The sequence below is a fragment of the Protopterus annectens genome, chromosome 8.part0 (assembly GCF_019279795.1).
Source record: "Protopterus annectens isolate FY-2018-M chromosome 8.part0, PAN1.0, whole genome shotgun sequence".
Classification (NCBI taxonomy): Eukaryota; Metazoa; Chordata; order Ceratodontiformes; family Protopteridae; genus Protopterus; species Protopterus annectens.
The window spans coordinates 660,166,910-660,182,236 of NC_056741.1; positions in this window are offsets into that span (position 1 = coordinate 660,166,910).

The following is a 15,327-nucleotide window of genomic DNA, read 5'->3' on the forward strand; positions in this document are numbered from 1 at the left end:
ATGCTGCCTATGCAAAACAGGTCTATACCTCTACATGTGTAGACAGAAAGAGACACACACACACACATGCACACACACACACACACACACACACACACACACACACACGCACACACATGCACACACACACACACACACACACACACACACACACACACACACACACACACACACACACACACAGTCAGAAACAGAAACAGGAATTGGAATCCAAACCAACAATACTTGGGGAAAAAAGGGTTTGTAAAACAAGAAAGCATGTCATGGAATGCAGTATGGGGTATGCAATAATGGGATATAGGATGTTAAACAAATATGTCTCAACAAGACTTGCTGTACTGATATATTGATGATCATCACCTATGGCCATAGCATCTGGGTCTGTCTGTAGTGACATAGATCACAGTTCAGGCCCCTGAGTCACCCCAGGATGGAATGGCTCACATGTGAATACTACTGGAGTGTCTGTGACACTGTTAAGCCAACTACTGGGATGTCATATATATCCATATGTTACTTGTGAATACAACTATGATATACATGTTTGTCTCACAGATCTGAAAGACCTATACAGGGTATTTTCATAGTAAACTACTGTTGCAAATGTGTGTGTTGAATTGCATGTAATATACTGAGCTCATACCATTCAACTGTCCAGTGTTATGCACACTGACCATATGTGTGCCTCATATTTGTAGTCATTTACTCATAGAGTTGTGTTATGTCTGGCAAATCATTGGCAAATCTGTGAAGACTGACATTAGAGCATACTAGCATACATATGAGTGTCGGACATCCTCCAGGGTATTTTTGTGAATGTAAAGGCTACTGTGCTATCAAATAACTTAAGATTTTTGCAGCAATATTAAAAAGTGTCACTACTTTTGGGCCATTGCCCCTTATATATGTGTGGCATCCTCTAGATGTCCTGTTGTAACAGGTTGAAAGGTATGAATGAGCAGCAAGTGGGTAAATACAGTGTGCCATACTTACATAGAACTGAAAAGTATATCAGGTATTACCTATGCACATGTATGTATGAATATGTGTACCTGGAAGCCTAATACCAACAGACATGGGATGCAAAACATCAGTTAAATAAGCTGTACATGTTGTACACGTGTGTAATCTAAGTTTCTGTGCATCAAACAGACATAAATTTCTACAGCTACTGGTTGATGAATTGCCCTAACACAGACTTGGGTACTAGAATAATCATAATTATCAGGTTGAAATTGGAGAGGTGTCCAGCTGTGTTATGACCTTGTGTCCATTCCTACTACAAACAGCTATATGAACATCTACATAGCTGTATGGACTCAGCAATACCTTACTTGGAATATCTGCCTCCACCAAGGTAGAGTGATCCCCTTTGCTGGATAGCAGCAATACACAAACCACATAATCAGTCGCTATATTGGCTGTACAGGGCCAAGTAGGAGCAGGCACCAACTTGGAAGCAAGTCAACCTTTGTCTGAATGAACATATAAGGTCACATGTTAATTACTGTAAGGCTAACTATGAGTACAAATTGAATACATCCACCAAGGCCATTCACAAGGCCATCTTCACATATGTCTTCAGTCTCAGAGGCAACAACCCATGCCACCCTGTAATGGTGGTCACTCACACCACATACACACACACACCATAGCTATATCCAAACCATTGCAGCCTGGTTAAGGGTAAACATTATTCCCCTGTCATACCATCAATATAGGTAGATATGCACAGCAATCGCACCCCTCCCCTCATCATCAGGGAGCAGGTGCATATTGCCTAATCAAAGTCAACAAAAGTAAGTCTCCATGGGACCTGATAACAATCCTGTCTGCATCCTACATGAACTCAGGCATATGCTCCCAGCTCCATTACACACTGTATGCAAGCAAAGCCTGAGCACCATTAACATCCCTTCTGAAAGGAAGATGGCCACTGTCATCCCTCTACACAAAGGTGAATGGGGAATGGCAGATTATGCAATGTACGGACCCTCATTGGGGAGAACATAACACATCAGGGCCAGGAGTGCAATCCAGGTTCACACTGTGCTGATAGATGACAGGGGCATGATGTGGTTGTAAGTGGTGGCTAATGATAGTCAGTGTTGATATACAAGTTCATTAAATAACTTTGACCAATGTATGAGGTCCTGTGTTGTGTTTCCCTGTTTTTATCTTCCAGGTGACATGCAGCGGCAAAGACAATCAGCATACACTGCAGCCAAAAATGCAGCCATCACAGATGCCATCATCCAGGACCATGGGGTGATGTTTGGCCATAGCCAACACAATCTGTGGGAGTGGACTGCCATGTGGGACATCCTTGTCCACAGATTTAACTTGGGCAACCATGGATGCACTTTTGATCAGGTCAGGCATTGGGCAACTGGCCTGATACATCGTGCCTGGCAAAGGGCTGCTGTTGTGGCCAGGTACCATACCTCTACAGGTGGAGGTCCTGCCACACAGGCCCACTTACAGCAATAGAGGAGCTCCTTGCCAACCTTTGGGCAGCCACCTCACACCAGCCAAGCCAAGAAACACAAGTTGTGCTGGTGGGTGGCACCCAGGCAACAGGCGAGGAACATCTAAGTAAGGCCCCATTGCACATCAATTGAATACTGTAGATGTCATACTAGATTCTGTAGAGTATCTAGATGCATATGTCAGGTCAAACTGCTTTTGTGAGTGGGGTTTTGTAATGCACACAAGTGCACATCTATGGAGAAGGACATCAACTTGTGTACTATGAGAGCTTATACTGTACATGTGCAAAAAAGTAGCATTCATCTTGTACCAATGCCATATGTGAGTCTGCTGACATTCCCTCTCCCCCGCATCTACATAGGTCCCTCTGGTCTAGATGTGGAACAGCAGTCTGAAGCTGGTGAATATGGGATTGTCCTATTGTGAGTCACCAGTACCCCAGGCATGTTAAAGTCATGTCATGCATGTTACCATGCACACAACTGTTACTCTCAGCCATATTGTTATATGTGCATGTTCACTTGTGGTGGGGTTAACTGCATTGCATCACAGTGGTCATCACAGGAGCCTATTTGCAGGAGATGTAATATATCTGTAGCATACCTCACAGCCTGTCATTGAAAGAAATCTGAACAAAGACTGACAAAATGGGGGAACAAAGGCCCAAAACTAGGGACATATTTTAAAATTAGTCTTATACAATGCATATAAAAGGTGTACAGACCCCTGTTAAAATTCCAGGTATTTGTGATATATAAAAATGAGACCACTATAAAACATTTCCATACTCTTCCAGCCTTTAATGTGACCTATAACCTGTACAATTCAATTGTAAAACAAACAGATCTGTTAGGGGAACAATTATGACAGATAAAAAACAACATACAATAAGCTAGATGCATAAGTGTGCACGGGCTGAAGTTAATACTGTGTTGAAGCAGTTTTTGATATAATTACAGCATTACGTCTTCTTGGGTACCCACCTGCTATCAATTACAGAGACTCTTTGATTAACACCAAATAACAGTCAGCTGTCCTTCTAGGATTTTCCTGACATTTATCCAGTTGCCTGCTAAAGCAACAGCCATGGTTCACATAGAGCTTAAAAAGCATCAAAGGGATGTCATTGTTGAAAGGTATCACCCTGGAGAAAGGTACAAAAACATTTACACAGCATTGCATATACCATGGAACACAGTGACAACAGTCATCAAAAGGTGGTAAAAAACAGGGCATCAGTGACATTGCAAAGAAGTGGACATCTCTCCAAATGTGTTGAAAGACAAGACCAAAACTCGTCATGGAGGTTGCCAGGAGACCTACAGCAACACTAAAGAGTTGCAGAAATCTCTGGAAGGTACTTATTGTGTGCTACATGTGACTACAATCTCCTGTATTCTCCACATGTCTGGCCTATGGGGTAAGATTGGAAGATGGAAGCCTTTTCCCACACAAAACAACATCCAGGTCTGGTTAAATTGTCAAGAACAATACATCAGGTCTCCCACAAGCATGTAGGAAAATGTGTTATGGTGTAATGAGATCAAGGTTGCACTCTTTGGCCACAATTCTAAAAGGTTTGTTTGGTGCAATAACAACACTGTGCATCACCAAAATAACACCATCCCCACAGTGAAACATAGTGATGGCAGTGTCCTGCTTTGGGGTTGCTGTTCATATGCTGGAAGTGGGCCTTGAGCCAAGGTGGAGGGGATTATGAACAGTTCCAAATACTAGTCCCTGTTTGCCCAAAATCTTCAGTTGTCTGCTAGAAAGCTGTAGATGAAAAGGAATTTCACCTTTCCACACGACAATGACCCAAACCATACATCCAAATCAGTAAAATAATGGCTTCACCAGAAGTCAATCAATGTTTTGGAATGGCCCAGCCAGAGTCTACACCTACATCAAATAGAAACTCTGTGGGTTGCCCTGAAGAGGGCTGTGTACAAGAGATGCCCTCACAATCTGACAGAGTTGGAGGACTTCTGCAAGGGAGAGTGTGCAAATATAGTTAAGTCAAGATGTGCTGTGCTGATAGACACCTTCCTAAGAGGACTGACTGTTGTAATTAAATCAAAACATGCTTTAACAAAGTAGTAGTTTAAGGGTGTGCACACTCATGCAACCAGCCTATTGTATGTATTTCATTTTCTATATATAACCCCTAACCAATGTGTTTGTTCTTCAATTGGATTGCATAGGTTATAGGTCGTATTAAAAGTGAGAAACATTATGACATGATTTATGTGGTCTCATGTTATATATCAGAAAAACATGGCATGTTAACAGGGGTGTGTACACTTATTATATCCACTGTAAGCTTAGAAGGTTGTTAGAGTAACCGGTTTTGTTTTAACATACATTTACTGCAGGTTTTCAAGTGTGAAACTCGAATTATGTCATTAATTATTGATGCCAATCATCAGATCATCCCAGTATAATGTGTCAGACAAACACAGGAATTATGAGGAACAAACCAAAAATATGAGCCACACATCTAAACAGTCACCAAAACTCTGTACAGTTGAGAGGTATGTTCTGTAGGAGTTGCCACTCTGCTATAGAGGTGAGCAGCAATAATGTGTACATAGCTGCAGTGTGCGCTAAGTGAAGGACCATTACCTACTAACACTACTCATGTATCCCAGAGGTGTATATTAGTAGTAACATTAAGTAGAAAGGGCTGCACTGCATGATGTTGACAGCCTGTCCAGAGTATGTATGTGATCAGTTGGCTATTGTGAGGTCTGTGTAATGCCTTTGTGCCACTTCATCTGTATGTGTCTGTGTGTGTGTGTGTGTGTGTGTGTGTGTGTGTGTGTGTGTGTGTGTGTGTGTGTGTGTGTGTGTGTGTGTGTGTTTGTGTGTGTGTATGTGCACATGTGTGAGTGTACCAGCAAACCTTATAGTGCAGGTGTTAATTTACATATGTTGTCTTCCCCTCACAGATAGACATGGTGGTTGTGGTCCCTCCCACTCAGAATCTGATGTCAGTGTTTCTGCAGACTCTGGCAATGATGGTGGTCATAGTGGGGCACAGGTGTGGTTGTCAGGGGCTGAATCTATGCCATTGATTGGCATCCCAAATCATCAACAATGTCCCTGCTCACAGTCACAATGCCCACACATACCCCATCCCCAGCAGCCAGAGATAATGGACAGTCGGCAGGTGGTAGCATGGAACAGGCTAGTGTGGTGACTATGGCAAGTTTGAGTGTAGCCACTAGCCATAGCCAGAGGGCAGGCAAGGTCTCACACAGGCGAATGGACAGGGGTGCTCAAAGGAAGACTGCTGCAAATGAAGCCGCTGTCACAAGTGCCACAGCAGGTGTCACCAGACACATGTTTCAGGCTGTCATGGATGCACAGGTATGTAGTGAATGCAACACCAGACAAATACTCTAGGTCTTGGATGCAACTCTTCCTGGCTTATGTGGTGACATACATGACCTTGTCGAGGCCACATGTCAAAATAATGAGGTCATGAATAGAAGGGATAAGACCTTGGCAATCCTTGACCATGGCATGTCTGTGCTAGAGCGTGTGGTGGGAGATGGGCATCGGCCACATGGATGTAGGTTAGCACCAATATCAGCTGAGAGTCTATAGGGCTGTGCACCTTCACACTCCTGTAGTGGCAGTACCACCAGCAATACTGTAGGGGAAGCAGGCCATGAGCACATGGTCCTGGCCGGTCCTATCAGGGACATGGTTCCAGCAGACAGCAGTCACCATCAGAAAGCAGTACTGCATCTGGTCTTGGGCCTTGTGGTGTCAGTGAGACCCTTGGCAGGACCAGTTCCCGTCTCCGTGGCCACTGATGGTGAACTGTACACCCTGCCATGTATGGTCCACAGCTGTCCAACATATCCCTGTGTAGGTCAGCCACATGGTGTGACTGTGTGCGTACATACACACACAGATCTTCATCACAGGCAGGTGACCTCCATACACACACAGCACATCTCCACAGCCCATTTATAGAATACCCCTCCAAACACATACATGATGTCAACCATATGGCCCAGCCTAGGCCTCTGGCAAACCCACACCACACCCTGTGCATATGATGATACCTGTGCCACATCCATGTCATCTATACCATCAATGCAGGGACATGCTAATATGGGTCTGATGCACAGGGTGAATATAGAACAGTGTAGCTATGTAATGCTGTGTAAGGTGCTGTCTGCCTATATTTCGTATGGGTACACATAAAAGTTTATATACCTTATTAGCCATTATGCATTATTGCTGTTAGTACCACTGACTGAATGTAGTCTGACATGCTGCATTCTGTTGTGTGCCAGGTGTCTGTGTGTCTGCAGGCTGTGGCCCTGCAGACATTACCAATGTGGAGTATGGCAGAGTGGAACCACATCAACCATGTCAGAGCTGAGGCACAGCTTTATATGTACACATTTACCAGGTCTGTGTAACAGTTATTGCATGTGCCTCGGAGCATATAGGGCTGAGGGGTGTATACAGGTAAGTCTATGGTGGCTGACATCAGCATTCCTTGTAAAGTGGACAATGGTAAGTGTAGTGGGTGGACCACACCACAGATTGGGAAAATCCACACCCCCAAAGGATATTGGGTTGACCAACTAAACAGTGAATACTGTTTCCACACACACACACACACACACACACACACACACACACATGGGTCACAGTTGCCAGTGCTGGGTTTGGAACCCCTACACATCTAGTTAGTAGTACTCCATTGTTATGTGGCTATCGCAGGTGGCATGGAACTAATAGTGTGATGACTGTTCCAAGGTACCTGTAAAGTGAATAACATCATGTGCCCTTGTGAGGTATGGCAATAGGGGGTGTACTGGGTGTGGAAGGACTCATTAGACTGTCACCTATGAGTCTATGCACTCACAAACACTGCTATACACACCAATGCACACACAATTGCCAGTACTGACATTAGCATGCCTGCCTGTCATGTTATTCATTCTATACTGTTACATAGCTGGTGCATATGGCACAGGGCCTATAGGGCTGAAGGGTGTCCACATATACCTATATGGTGGATGTGAACAGCGGCCTTTGTAAAGTGGACCTTGGGACGTGTACTGGGAGTACCATGGCCTAAAATTGTAAACCACAGCCACACAATGGATATAGTTCTCACTCAAACACGTACAGGATACTATTCTTTCACACATATACACACCCATACACACACACACACACACACACACACACACACACACACACACACACACACACACACACACACACATACACACACACACAAACACTTGCCAGGACAGAGATTAGACCCCCGAATACATATCTAGTTACTGCTAATACAATGTTATGCATTTAGCACATGCACCACAAAGCTTACAGGGTGAAGAGAGTCCCAAGGTAATTCCGAGGTGAACAACATAACCAGGCATTGTAAAGTATGGCAATGGGTGATTTACTGGGTGAGAATGGACCTAAAATACTTCAGTTTACAGTTATACACACTTACACACATGAATACACTCATGCACATATTTGCCAGGACTGAGATTAGCAGCCCTAACTATCTTGTTAGTCAGTCCATACTATTGCATAGTTCCTGCACACAGTACATGGTATATTGGGCTGAAAAGTGTCAACAGATACCTGTATGGTTGATGAAGACAGCGGGTCTTGTAAAACAGACTTGGGATGTGTACTAGGAGTACCATGGTCGAAAATGTAAAACCCATCCCCCAATGGATATAGTTTTCACTCAGACATATACACAAGATACAGTTCTTGCACACACACATTGGCCAGGACTGAGATTAGAACCCCTACCTCTCTAGTTATTGCTACCACAGTGTTATGCATTTATTGTACATGCCACAGAGCTTATAATGTGAAGAGTGTCCCACAGTTCCTCTAAGGTGAACAACATCGCCAGCCCTTGCAAAGTACGGCAATGGGTAGTGTACTGGGAGAGTTAGGCCTCAAAATGCTTTACCCTACAAATATACACACTTACAAACACACACATTTGCCAGGACTCAGATTAGAACCCCATATCTATGTAGTCATTGGTGCTATAGTGTTATGCAGTTACCACACGCACCAAGGAAGCTTATAGGGTGAAAAGCATCCCAAGCTACCTATATAGTGAATAACATCACCAGCCCTTGTAAGGTATTGCAATGGTAGGTGTACTGGGTGAGAAGGGCCTCAAACTGCTTTCACCTACGTTTACACACTCACAAAAGCTTTTATACACACTAATGCACACACACCCACACACACACACACACACACACACACACACACACACACACACACACGTTTACCAGTACTGAGATCCATAGATTCATAGGTTCATAGGTGTGTACTAGGTGAATGGCCATGGAGCCTTTACAAGTCTAGTCCATGGGAATACCTTGGGATCGTGCCACCTGGCGATAGTCCCCAGTGTGTCTAATGAGTATAGCCACTGGAGTGATCCCTGGGATAGGATTTCCATTCCCCATCCACTCATCTAGATTTCCCTTGAAGAGGACCAGTGAAGTGCTCTGATTGACATGTATGTGATGTGTATTCCATAGCGTGGGCAGTCTCTTGGTTATGAACCTGTCACTCCAGCATGTTCTGTTGATTATGGAAATAGAGTTGAGGTCTCTGGGGCATGTGGTGTGGATGGATTGGGTTCTTTAGATGTAGCATTCCTGACAGACCTGGATCAGACATTGCTTGGTAAGTCAGGCAGCAATCGACTCTAAGTAGCCAATATGAGACAGAGAATAGTTGGAGTTATTGGAGTCTGTCCATACAGGGCAAGTGTTTAATGCCTATGATCCACTTTGTGAGGTACATTTGCAGCCTCTTCAGTTGTTGTAGGTGTCCAGTGAGGTACATGCCAAATGGGCCATTCTACTCATTGATTGACCTAATGAGAGGAGAGTAGAGGGAGACAATGACCTCTTACTTCCTGCATGCAACACCCTTAGTAATGAGATGTGCCACATAGAAGGACTTTCTGAACACTGCGGCACTGTTGTGGTCAACAGAGAGCTCACTATCAACCAGTGGTCCCAGTTCTCTTATAACGACTTCAGTGTTCAGTGGACTACCATCAATGTGGTAATTCATGGGACCCATGTTGTTCTCAAAGGGGATGTTGGCACATTTTCTGGCACTGAGCTAAAACCCAGGGTTCTGACACCAGTCGTAAGTCTCTGTGAGGCCTTTGTGCAGGATGTCAACATCATGTGGGGAGCTAATAATAATAATACCCACTTTGCAGTCATCTGCGAACATTGTCAGCCAGAGTCCCTTTGCATTGGGCTGGACTTCAGAGGTGTAGATCCCGAACACAAGGCGACCCAGGACCAAACCCTGTGGGACTCCAGTCGTGACTGGTCAAGAGTCTGACTTGGAGTCCGCTGCTTTCACACCGTGAGTTCTCTCTGTGAGTCAGTTTGAAATCCACCTAGTGATATAGGGGTTTATGCCTAGCTGAGTGTGTTTGTCTATGATTCCCGAATGGGGAATGGTATCCAAGGATTACAAGGCCCACCTATCTTATTTATTCCATACTGTTACATAGTTATTGCATGTGGCACAGAGCGTATAGGGCTGCAGAGTGTCTACAGCTACCTCTACAGTGAATGACAACAGTGGGCCTTGTACAGTCAACATTGGGATGTGTACTGGGTGGACAACAGTAAAAAATTATAAAACCCACCCCCAATGGATATAGTTCTCACACACATGCCAGGGCTGAGATTAGAACCCCTGCCTAACTAGTTATTTGTACTATAGTGTTCTGCAATTGTCACATGCACCACAGAGCTTTTAGAACTGTGGGTAAGTGTACTGGGTGTGAACAGGCTCAAAATCTTTAATTTACAGACACACACTCTTTTACATTTGCCAGGATTGAGATTAGAACCCCTACCTAAATTGTTATTTGTACTATAGTGTTATGTAATTATCGGATGCCCTATAGAGCTTACAGGACTCAGGCCACTCCAAAGGTAATTCTAAGGTGGATGACATTAGCAGATATTGTAAAGTAGGGCAATGGGAAGTGTACTGTTTGTGAATGGGCTCAAAATCTTTAACTTACAGACATACACACAAGCACACATACACACACTTTTGCATTTGCCAGCATTGAGATTAGAACCCCTACCTAACTAGTTATTTGCACTATGGTGTTACACAATTATCACACGTGCCACAGAGCTTGTAGGGCTATAGGTTGCTCAAATGTAATTCTAAGGTGACTGACATCAGCAGGACTGCTAAAGTAGGGCAATGGGGTGTGCACGGGCTCAAAACTGTTTACATAGCTGTGTATATGGAAAGACATTTGCACAATAGAGAGATATAGTCCAATGTGGTCATAGACATAGGCTTCACTTCTCTAAGTGTAGGAGCATGCTCAGTATGACCTCCTATAGTAAGTGTGGGAATCCATTCCAGGGATAGTTGTAATCCAGTCCAGGGTGTTATGTGCTACAACCATACCTTGCAACCTGTTTGTGCAAGGGTACTGTAAATATTGGTCTTACCAATGCGTGAGTTGCTTGAGTTAAAGGGTTTGTTTTAGAAGACATTTTCTGACATATGTAATGTGTGATACATTACTGTATTATGTCATTGTCTGATGACAGACATAATCGGATTGTCACAGTTATTTACCAGAGAAATGCAAGATGGACGATGCACAGACCTATATTATGAGGTAAAGGCTAGACATTCCTGCAAAATTCAGCCAGTTGGGAGATGTGGCTACACCCAATTGACCGATGAAGCTGTTTAAAAAATCCAGCACCTTGGTGATATACTGGCTGGGGATCTCCTGGCTGTGCAGTATTCTTGTTACTTGAAGGATCATATCTTGATGTGGCGATATCTGTCAACTGTACAGATTCTCGCGGATTATCAAGATCCATGCCTCATATATCTGGTTGGTTTCCTTTAACATTATGGTTTTCTAGCACATTTGTTGTAAATCACTCAGGGTTGCAGTCAGGGAATAATGATAGAACACTAGAGTTTCAGACTTCATACCCTTCATGACATCCAGGCTACTATACACCCCCTCTGTTACTCTATTAACTTTCTAACAGTATGAGAGCAATATTTCAAATGTGTTCCTGTAGATGGGCCGTTATCCAACCATTATGCATGGTGTTGTCCATATTTTCTCTGCTACAAGGTTGAGAGGTGTGCTACTAGCATTTATTGGGATGGCCTTACATTTGCATTTTGTTGACTGTGTTATGTTGGTAGTATGGACCCCCTGACATTCCCTATATAGGCACTATGGGTGAGGCAGGGGCCTTTTCCAGAGGCCTGAAAGCCATGTGAGACTGATGCAGGCCATCTGTAGCAAGGCAGTGCATTCTGTCATTCATATGTTCCTAGGCTGCGAGGCAGTGGACCCCGCTGGGGTTACAATGGTAAGTGACAGAATGGATTGCTGTGCTACTAGGTACCATACCTCTCTACATATGTCAGCCAGACATCTGGACAAAGCCATGATTAATTGGGTGACAAAGGCCTAAATATATGGACCATTGTAACTATTGGCCTTACAAACCTGGAAGTGTGATACAATAATAGATTTTGCATAAGCATTCATTTTTCTATAGGGTATGAAGTCTGAGACACTACAATCCATCAATGTTTTCTGACTTTAGACTTTCATGGTTTGCCATTTCTTTGCCAGACCACCACTATTTCAGAATAAAGACACCACAAATATGATGCAAACATGTGTACATTCTGCAAAAGGTCTGCACCGTCATGAGGTATGGTAGGCACTGTGTAGGTTACTCTAACCTGTGTACTATTCATATGTGTGGCCCCCTGTACATGACCTGTTCAGCTTCCTGGCAGTAATAGATATTGACATCTGGACAGTGTGTTCTATTCCCACATTAGGTGTAGCTGACATGCAAAATAGTTTGCACTGCATTTCATGGAACATGGCCCTGTCTACCACAGTACTGTACCTAGGCCATTAGGACACAACAGCCATGAGAAGTTGCTGGACACATCCTGACAGTATTCCCCACACATATGCATAGTTAATTGACCCCTGCATATTGTGGACATGCAACAACTTATCATGTTGATTGGGACAGCCCTGGCAATGTGTGCCCTGCTGCTATTACTCTAAAAACTTACATGATACTGCATTTTTATGAGGATATGGGTGTGGGGGGCACACCTGTCAACAGTACACATTTGCACAGACTGTGCTGATATTGGCTTTAAATTTTGGTTCCATTTAGCATAGTATTGTGTCCTGTCTTGGAGAATAGATGCATATAAGTAGAGCTCACAGGTTAGATTGTAATGCCATGCAACTGAGTTTCAGACATCTTACCCTTCAGAGCCTTACTGCAACTGCAAGGCCTGCTATGATATCACTGTGTAAGTCTGTAGGGGAGTATTCCATCATTGTCACCATTTGTGGGCCTTTGCCAGACATTCCTTTATGGTTTTCTACAGCTCACTTGCTGTGTGAGTCTGAGGGGTGAGTATGGGATCCCAACAGTAACATCCATGCATGTGACCTATGACCCCCCCCTTAGTTGGTCCCCCACATATACTGCAGTGGAATGTGTCACCTTAAATGATAATGCATAGTGTAGAGAAGCCAGTATTGTGCTGACATTTCCTGGTGTCCCACATAGCTGTCAGTTGTCTGCTGCTATCCCAGTAGGCCACCCCATTCCCTTGCATGCAAGCAAAATTAGCATAGATATGCTACCAAAACATATTAATCCATTCATTTATTGTTAAAAAGACTGACTTACCTTGTGACTGCGACAGTTGTAAGGATGGTGTGGAGGGCTGCCTATGTTGGATGTACACAGTACACTGCCTATACATGGTAAGTTACAGGTAATGTGATGTGTGTGTCATCCATTTTACTGTGTGTGTGAGCAGAGGGAGGTGTCAGTCCCTGGGTCCCTACAGTGTCAGTGTGTGTGCTATGCATTGCCTCTTTGCCAAGGCTTAGGCATACTGGGCATGCCTCCATCTGCCTACAGGAGCTAGCTCAGGGGGTTCCTCTTCTGAGTCCTTCTGTGCCTGTGGGGACCTTGGCAATGGTGGGGCTGTGTGGCCCTTCCTCGTGCTGTTCTTGCTGCAGCTGTTTCCACAGAATCATATTGTGTAGCATTCCACAAATTATGAACCTGTATGCACATGTGGCTGGAGAGTACTGCAAAGCTCCACCAGATATGTCAAGGCAGTGGAACCGTGACTTGAGCATCCCAAAAACATGCTCTATAATGATCCTGGTTTGTGTGTGTGCCCCATTATAGCATTCTTGAGTGAGTGTGTGTGCATTTCTGATGGGTGTCATCATCCACGGATCCAGTGCATAGCCAGCATCCCTCACCAGATGGCCATATTGGATGCCCCCACTGGATAATGCCTGGTACAGCTGTGACAAATGCCAGATGTGTAAGTCTTGATAGCTTCCAAGGCTGCCAGCACATACATTCATGATAATGCCCTGAGCATTGCACACAACTTGGCAGTTGATGAAGGGGAAGCCCTTGTGGTTTATGTAGAACCTACCCTGTTCACCTGGTGGTGCCTTGATGTGGATATGCATGCATTCTATCGCGCCCACTACCTCCAAGTATTCTGCTACATGGTGGAAGAGACGCATATGGCTGGTCCTCTCCTCATGGGTGTTGGGGAAGTAAATGTGCTCACCAGCATGTGGTAGGATGGCATCCAGGAATTGGAGTACCCTGGATGTGGATGCCTGTGAGACACCAATTATGTCCCAAGTAGATCTTTGGAAAGTACCTGTATCTAGTATTCTTACCTTGGTATCAACTGGGATGGGTTCCCCTCTGTTGGCCTTGGGTCTGAGTTGAGACCAGCACAGATCAATGGTTTGCTGCAGTATGTCTCTGTCCACCCTATAGTGCGCTACTATCTCCAGATCATGTAGCCCCTGGTAAGTTACCCTGGGTCTGAACACTCTTCTCCTCCTCCTCGGTCTGTGGCGGATGTCAGCATTATCCTCCTCACCACCCTCAGCCTCTAGCACATACTGATGGATGAAAGCAATGGCAGCCCCTAACATGCTTTCGGTTAAAATTTCCCTGCATGTGTACACCAATGGTGCAGAGTTTGTGGGAAAAACAGGCTGCAAGATGTTTGCATAGTTTGTACTATTGTGCTACAGATGCTGCCTGTATGATTGGCTACTATGATACATTCCACCTGCTAGCTATGTTATTTGTACTTGATTGTTTTTATTCTGCTATTTTCCTTTTTTTTTTTAATTTTTTCCCTTGCCATTTCTGCCCCTTTTAAATCCCAAGGCGTGCCTTGCAAACCTAGTGCCCAAATGTAAATAGTCTTACTGTTTACAATTCATAAAAAGTTTACATTTCGTAAACAGTCCATATTCATCAAGGATACCCACACCTCCAGGTTAGCGGCACAGCATGATGCTTCAGAGATTATCCACGTGCAACTAACAATGGGCAAAACTGCTATGCAAATTATAGCTTGCTACAGATCACCCACCATGTCCCAGGACACCCACTCCGCATTCCTAGAAACACTGGGAAACTTAAAGCTCCTACCAAACACCCTGATATTGGGTGATTTCAATTACCCAAACATTAACTGGGAGAACTACTCAAGTAAAAACTCCCTTGCCCAACATTTCCTAGAATTTATAAATTCAAACACCCTGAATCAACTGGTTAACACCCCCACCAGAGGTGACAACATATTGGACCTGGTCATCACCAGCATGGGGGACTGGTGTTCCACACAAGAGTTCAACCCCTTACTGGTTAGATCAGACCATAAACTAATCAC